Source organism: Sapajus apella, unplaced genomic scaffold (assembly GCF_009761245.1).
Source record: "Sapajus apella isolate SASKATOON/1434 unplaced genomic scaffold, GSC_monkey_1.0 scaffold2, whole genome shotgun sequence".
Classification (NCBI taxonomy): Eukaryota; Metazoa; Chordata; class Mammalia; order Primates; family Cebidae; genus Sapajus; species Sapajus apella.
This window is the reverse complement of record NW_022436942.1, coordinates 71,867,161-71,875,663: the sequence shown is the minus strand read 5'-3', so window position 1 is coordinate 71,875,663 and position 8,503 is coordinate 71,867,161.

The following is an 8,503-nucleotide window of genomic DNA, read 5'->3' as shown; positions in this document are numbered from 1 at the left end:
ACAAACACATGCATGTACACATGCATACGCATGACATAACGCAAACACATGCATGTACACATGCACACATGCACAGGACACACGAACACACGTGCAGGCACACACATGCACATGCGAACACGTGCATGTCCACACGCACACACACGAACACACATGCATACATGCACAGGACACACGCGAACATACATGCATATATACCAGCGCACATGAACATACATGCACACATGAACATATGCATGTACACACATGTGCGCACACACACGCGAACACGCATGCAGGTACACACGCACACACGTGAACACATGCATGAACAGACACGCACACAGGTGAACACACATGCATGTACACACATGCACACACGTGACCACCTCCATGCACACACACGCATGTACACGCCTGCACACATGAACACATGCATGTACACATGAGCACACGCACATGGACACACGACTCCACATGCATGTACACATGCGCACATGAACACACATGCATGTGCACACGTGCATATGCACAGACGCAAGCATGTATGTATACACATGTGCACATGGACATGCACGAGCACAATGCATGCACACATGCACACACGTGCATACATGCATGACACACGTGAACACACATGTGCACATGGACACATAAGAACACACATGCATGTACACACATGCATACGTGCACATGACACCCAAACACATGCATATGAATACTAGCATGAGCACTGGCCTGCGCACACACACATGCACATATACATATACACACTTGCACACACAAGCATGGACATGCAGGCATACATGGGCATGAGTGCACAGTCACATGAGCACATATACACACATGCTCTTGCATGCGTATACTCAGACACACGTGCACATACACGGACATGAACACACACACGTGCACATGTACACAAGGACATACACCCATCACATCTTCTGCCCCATGCTCTGCTTCTCCGTTTGGATCCTGTTGAGAGCCTGGTGCCCGATTTCTCCCACCACTACCTCCTCCCCAAAAAGAAAAAAATAATCTGAAAAGCCAGATTAGAACTTCACACACGCATCGCTGGAAAAAATCTATGTCTCATTTTCATATCTAGCAAAATAAAGTGACAGCAGAGCACTCCAGCAAAGCCCTGAGGGGGAGCGTGTCTGCCGAAGATGAGGGGTGGTGGCGGGGAAGACACCTTTCCCAAAGGGAGGAGGCCCCAGGGCCAGAGGCACGGGAGGGGGTCTTGGGCCTGGCGAGAGGCTGGAGGATGAAATCGATCAGGCCATTTTGTCCTGGGACTGGAGGAAGGCTGGGGGGTCCTGGGTAGAGTCTGGGGGGTTCAATGGAGGTTAGAGAGGCAGCGAGGGGGGCAAGAGAAAGAGAAGGAATAAAATCTTGGGGATGGTGGTGTGAGTGAGGGAGCGGGAGAGAGAGGGAGAGACACCAGGTTATCAGAGAAGTGTGAAGACAATAATACAATCTGACATTTCTGAAACAAGACCCCCCGGTTGCCATGGTAACGTCTCATGTGGGAGCAGCTCCCAGGAGACGGCTCCGAGATGTACTATAAATGATGTTTGATTAGAATTTAAATCATTTAGGCAGAGAGAAGATAGGCCTTTTGTCAGCAAGGGGACCTGGGGGTGGCAAGGGAGGGGGCCGGGGTTGTGGCGGAGGAGGGGGCGCCACCGGAGCCAGCCTGGGCGTGGGGAGCGGGATCGGAGGTCAGCCAGGGGGTTGATTACTTTTGCCCTCAGCTTCATTCCCGTTTACAGTAACCTTTCCATGGAGGCCGGAGAGACTCAGAGGGCAGGAGAGGAGAGGCCTGGGGGGGCCGGGGGCGTGGGAGGGGAGTAAGGGAGAGCAGCAGAGAGGAAGGGAGAGATGAGGAGAGACAGGAACGGACAGAGCAGAGAGAGAGAAGTGGGAGAGGGAAGCAGGAAGAGAGGGAAAGGAGAGGAAGAGAGACAGACACAGATGGGCAAAAACGATGAGAGAGACAGAAAGAAGAGAGACCAGGAAATGGACTGAGAGACAGGTAGACAGTACAGACACGGACGGAGACGGAGAGACACAGAGGCAGAGGCCTGGAGTGAAAACGAGGACCCTGTGTCCACACGCCCCGAATCATTTTCCAGCCCCTGAAAAATGCGTCAGGAATGTGGGTGCCCATGTTGAGTCCTGCACATGGAAAAAGCTCTGCCTCCGCCTCCCACTCCTGTCCCCATCCACGGGAGGAATCCCTAGCCCTGGAGTTCCTGGCCAGGGATGAGTGGCCCTGGAAAAGAAGTGCCATGGGCTTCTGGCCCTAAGGAAAAAGGGACAATTTTACTGAGCTGCCCTGTAAAATCTTAGACAAACCACTTCACTGCTTGAGCCTCAGTTTCCCCATCTATAACACTTCTTGTGTTGTAGATGGACAGTCAGATCAGCCTATGGGCAGCGAACCCCTGTGCCTCATTCAGTTTTTATTTTTAGTTGCATTAGTTGCCAGCGTTTAAAAGTTGGGAGAGTTAGCAAAAAATGTTTAATTTCTGGGTTCTTAAAAAAATAGGAAAATCTATGTGTGCTGGGCCTGTATTTCTGCATGGCAGCCACGTGCTGGAAATGAGCAGTCGTCCCACTTTTAAGCAGAGTATGAGTTTACCACAGTTTCCATCGTTCCCTATTGTCTCATACCCAGCTACTTTTCACACCTGCATGGATCCTGCCTTCCCACTCTAGGAATTTGTGGGTTTTTGTTTTTTGGAGATAGTCTCACTTTGCCACACAAGCTGGAGTTCGGTGGTATGATCACAGCTCACTGCAGCCTCAACCTTCCTCCTGGACCCAAGTGATCCTCTCACCTTAGGCTGCCGAGTACCTGGAACGTGCACCATCATGCCTGACTAATTTTTGTATTTTTTGCACAGATGGGGTTTCATCATGTTGCCCAAGCCAGTCTCCAACTTCTGGGCTTAATCAGTCTTAATCAGGCTTAATCAGTCCTCCGGTCTCAGCCTCCAAAGCGCTGATGAACCTGCGAATAAACTCCAGGGTCCTTGTGGCTCTAGCAATCTATTAACAGATGGATTGTAGAGGACTCAGTCACCATGGTTTTGGGCACCCAGGATAATGGAGTTCACGTGGGTAATCACAGAGTCGGAGTAAACTATATGGCCATCCTCATACACACAGTCGGTGCTCAATAAATGTTTAATTAATACAGGAAAATGAGCCAAAATGATTAGGGAGACTGAAATGACAACCATGATGGCAAATGGGGCAGCTTTTTGAGCAAATGAACTTGCACCATTGGGCACTGAAGATAAAAATGACCTGCTTGGGAGAATCCCAGGAAGCAGATGGGAGGGAATTTGTAAGGAGGGAAAGAGCTGCTTTCAAAGAGGCCATCTTGAAGTTGCCTATCTTGGCAACTTCCTCATGCCCAGTGGGGCACTTGTCACAATCTGAAAGTTTGTTGTTTGTTTACTGGCCTGTGTGTGTGGCCCTCTCCTCCCCGAGGAGACTGTGAACTCCATGAGGATAGAAACTATATCTCACAATCAGTGCTGTAGCCCCAGTACCCAGCACATAGTAACTGCTTAGGAAACTCTGGATGAATAAATGAGGGAATGAGTCCCCTTTTCTCACATACTTCTTATTCTCCCATTTTTGCTCTGCCCCATTTTTGCAGCACAAATGCTGCAATTGATTAGTGATGTCTGCCATGGGCAGGGATGCATTTTGAGTATTTTGCTCCCAATTTTGAGTATTTTAAAGCCGTATGAGCCCAGTCCTCATACTTAATTATTATTAAGACTAGAACTGGCTCTGTTGCCCAGGCTGCAATGAAGTGGCGCAATCACGGCTTCTGTGGCCTCGACCTCCCAGGCTCAAACAATCCTCCCAGCTCAACCTCCCGAGTAGTTGGGACTACAGATGTGCACCACCATGCCTGGCTAATTTTTTATTTTTATTTTTTGTAGAGATGGGGTCTCACCACGTTGCCCAGGCCGGTCTCAAACTCCTGAGCTCAAGGAATTCTTCCGCCTCTGCCTCCCAAAGTGCTGGGATTACAGATGTGAGCTACCATGCCCAGCCCCTCATGCTGTATTATTAAATGCAAGCAGTTTGCTTTTATGTTTTGTTCATTTAAGGGCGCACTTTCCTTACTAGGGGTGGCAATGATGTGACCCTAGGCTAGTAAGAGGCAGTTAATATCTCTGAACTTCAATTTCCCCACCTTCAAAGTAGGGCTAATACCTTCATTCTGAGAATGTTCCAAAATTTAGGTGACAGGTCTATAACAGTGCCTGGCATGGAACAGGTGGTCAGTAAGCAGAAGCAATTTTCATGGTTGTAGACACTAGAAATCTACTAGCATGTGGTAGTCACATAAGTAATAAGAAGACCCGAGGGAAGAGGCAAGTCTTGGGGTGATGTGGACACAGGGAAGAATTTGGAGTCACTTTAGCAGCATTTCTCTTAGGCAAAGCTGTGTTCCCAAGAGTATTTTCCCTCCTCAATTTTAGGAGCTTGATAGTGGATTCATATATGAGAAGTAACCGATAATGGACATAGAACCTCTTGACCCTTCCCACTCCAATCACATTGGTACTGCCTGCCTGGAGCACTGGGTGGGGAATGATGTTACAGCCATGTCTGCACTTATGGAGCAAGAATGCTGCAATTGATTAGTGATGTCTGCCATGGGCAGGGATGCATTTACTCAGTTGCGCAGTGCTTGGCATACGGGAACTGCTTGTGGCAGCTGCCTCTGGTTACCTGTGTCATGGTGTCCCCTTTGCCCAGCTCTAATTAAGTTGCAGCTGCAGTGGGCCGTTCTATGCAAGCAAACTGCGATTCACCGTGGTGACAGCACACAGCCTCCAGCATGAGCTGCGTGCCTTTCCTCTTTCGGTCTCAGGCCCTGTTGGATGCGATGAGAGTCCACTCAACCGTACACCACGCAGCCTGGGTGTGGAAGGCTGTGACTTGCATTACTATAGCGACTGTATCAAATTTCCACACACTGAGTGGCTTCAAACAATATCCCTTTACTATCTTACAGTTCTGGAGGTCAAAAGCCTGGCATGGGACTCGTTGTGCTAAAAATCAAAAGTTGCACTTCTCTTAGAGGCTTAGGGGAGAATCTTTTCCTTGCCTTTTCCAGCTTCTAGAAGCTACCCTTAATCCTTGGCTCATGGCCCCTTCCTCCATCTTCAAAGCCAGCAGTGTTTTGGGCTGAGTCTTTCTCCCACTGCCATCTCTGTTTGTCCCTCTCTCATCCCCTCCCTTCCACTTATCAGAGCTCTCGCGGTTACACGGGGCCCATCACATAGCCCAGGATGGTCTTCCTATTTTAAGGTCAGCTGGTTGGCAACCTTCATTCCATCTGCAACCTTCATTCCCTTTGCCATGTAACTGAACATTTCACAGGCTCTGAGAATTAGGAAATGGATAGCTTAGGGGTCATCGTTCTGCCTACCACGTCACCTCTGGGGTCAACCCCTCGCGACAGTGAAGGACAGTGGATACTATTGTAGTCTTCTGGTCTTCAGTAGACAATTCTGGAAAGCATTCTCTACACCCCTCCACACGTTCCAGAGAAACTGAGTCTCTGTTGTCTGCAGTGGTGACCTCAGTCATGTACTTTTATACTGATGCTCCTCCTTCCCTGGCTTACTCTCCCTCATCCTTCACCGCTGCTTCCAGAGATCACTGGTCAAATAAGTTATCTGTGCCCAAGTCCTTGTCTCAAGCTCTGCTTTCAGAGGAACCCAACCCAAAACAGTTCTGGCCAGGAGCAGTGGCTCATGCCTGTAATCCCAACACTTTGGGAGGCCAAGGCGGGCGGATCACTTGTGGTCAGGAGTTCAAGACCAGCCTGGCCAATATGGCAAAACCCCATCTCTACTAAAAATACAAAAATTAGCTGGGCATCGTGGTGGGCACCTGTAATCTCAGCTCAGGAGACTGAGGCAGGAGAATCGCTTGAACCTGGGAGGCGGAGGTTGCAGTGAGTCGAGATTGCACCACTGCACTCCAGTCTGGGTGATGGAGTAAGACTGTCTCAAAAACATAAAATAAACAGTTCTCTGTAAATGTTGGCTGTTACATTGGTCAAGTTGGGTGTGATAGACACCTGGCACAAAGTGGCTTAAGCAAAAAACTATTTTCTCATTAACTGAAGAGTTCATGATTATATCTAGGACTTCAGGCACAGCTGGATCCAGGTCCTCAAACAATGGCTTCAAGAGTTTGTCTCTTTTGAAACCTGACTTGCTCTTTCCTCTGTGTCGGCTTCAGCCTCAGGCACCCCCTTTCCATACATTGGCAACGATGGTTGCCAGCTGCCCAGCCAATGACCACAGCCAAAATGAGAGTGACTTTTCCCTGACAGTGCCAGGAAAGGCACAGACAGGCATCCTTGTTCCTCAGCTCTGACTGGCTCATCTTGGGGCATGTGTCTGTGCCTGGACCAATATGCTGTGTTCATCTCTCGTTACTGCTGTCACAAATTACCAAGAACCTGGTGGCTTACAAAAAACAGATATTTACTCTCTTACAGTTCTGAAGGTCAGAAGTCCTGAGACTGGGCACAGTGGTGTATACTGTAGTACCAGCCACTTGGGAGGCTGAGGTAGGAGGATCACTAGAGTCCAGGAGTTTGAGGCCAGCCTCTGCAATGTAGCCAAGGGAGAGGGGATGCGGCATTGTCGCTGGCCTTGGGTCACCTGTCTCTCCCATGAGCCGGGGGTGGAGTCAGCTACATCAAGGCCACCTGGCCTGAGAGCGAGCAAGCTGCGGTTCCCCTAAACAGCTGGAGTGCTTCTCACATAACCAGGAGCCAAGTACAAAGCACAGGTCCTCTACAAGGGAGACCATCGTGTACTGTGAATTTTAGGTGAATCTCTCGCAAGGTTGGGAGACAAGATGCCGCCCAGCAGGTGGAGACCTGGAGCTGGGAGGAGGGGAAGCCAGGCGTTGTGCCAGTCCTCAGTGCCAACCGGTCCCGGCTGCAGGGAATTCCTGGGATCAGAAATCTACAGTCTGAGAACTTGTCTATAATTTTGCAATTTCTATTTTCTTCGCTACAATGCAGAGAGAAAGCTGAAAGAAAATAAAGTTCCTCTCAAAAATGCCAGGCTGTCTGTGCCAGAAAAAAAATGGCATGTGAAGAGTGAAAGAGCCTTTTGTTGAGGCTTGGGGAAAAAGAAAAAGAGGCTGAGAACAAGAGAAATGTATGAGAAGCCCCCTTCCCCCACCCGGGGAAGAGGCGAAACAGAGATGGGAGGGAGAAGAGGGTCCCTCTTGCAAGAGCTGAGCCCAGGGAAGGTTTGAGTGTCATTGGTCGTCAGGTATCACACAGACCTGGATGTGACTCTCTCCTGCCACTTTCTAGTGGTGTGGCCTTGGATATGTTTCAGAAATTCTCTGAGCCTCGGTTTTCCCATCTGTGAAATGGAGATGGTAATGGCATTTACTCATATGCCTTAGATGAAGATTAAATGAAACAACAGATACAAAGCCATTAGCCTAACGTGCCTGGCATCTGATAAGGGTTCAAGAATTCATAGTCACTATTATTAGGATTGCTGTTTTTACTCTGATTCCTTATACCTGTCGATCTTCAGGGTCACCTGTCTCAAGGAAAATGGGTTCCCAGCTTGCTTTTAATTAGAGGATGGGAAGTGCAGCAGGCACAGAGACCCAGTATGCTGTGTTCATCTCTCGTTACTGCTGTCACAAGTTACCCTGATCCTGGTGGCTTACAATAACAAACATTTATTCTCTTACAGTTCTGAAGGTCAGAAGTCCTGAGACTGGGCACAGCGGTGCAGGCCTGCAGTCCCAGCTGCTTGGGAGGCTGAGGCAGGAGGATCACTTGAGTCCAAGAGATCAAGGCCAGCCTTGGCAATATAGCCAAGGGTCAGACCCACAACAAAAGACTCACCCAGCCAACTCACAGAGTCATAAACAAAATCATTGTTCTGAGTTTTGATAGGGTTTTTTTTTTTTTAAGACTCTATATCTTAAAAAAAAAAAAGTCTTAAAATCAAGGCATTGGCAGGGCTACATTCCTTCTGGAGTTGGCTGGGTGAGACTTTTGGTGTGGGCTGGCTCTGCTGGTCTTGACTGGTCTTGCTCAGGAGTCTGCAGGCAGCTGGCAGGTTGAACGCTGGCTGAGTGATCTAGGCCTCACTCCCATGTCTGGTGGCTGGCTGGCTGGCTGGCTGACTGCAGGACTAGGGGTCTCTCATCATCCAACAGGCTGGCTCAGGCTTCCTCACTTGTAGGCATTGAGTTCCAAGGGCAGAAACCACAAGGCCACTTAAGGCCGAGGCTTGAAATGGGCACAACATTACTTCACCTGCATTCTAGGATACAAAGCAAGACACAGGGCCAGGTCAGGTTCAAGGGCTGGGGAAACAGACTGTACTTCCTGATAGGAAGAGCTCCTACGTATTATGGCCATTTCTGTAATCCACCACAGGCCCAGTGCCGGGGACTGTGCTAAGTGCTTTTGTGACACTATCTC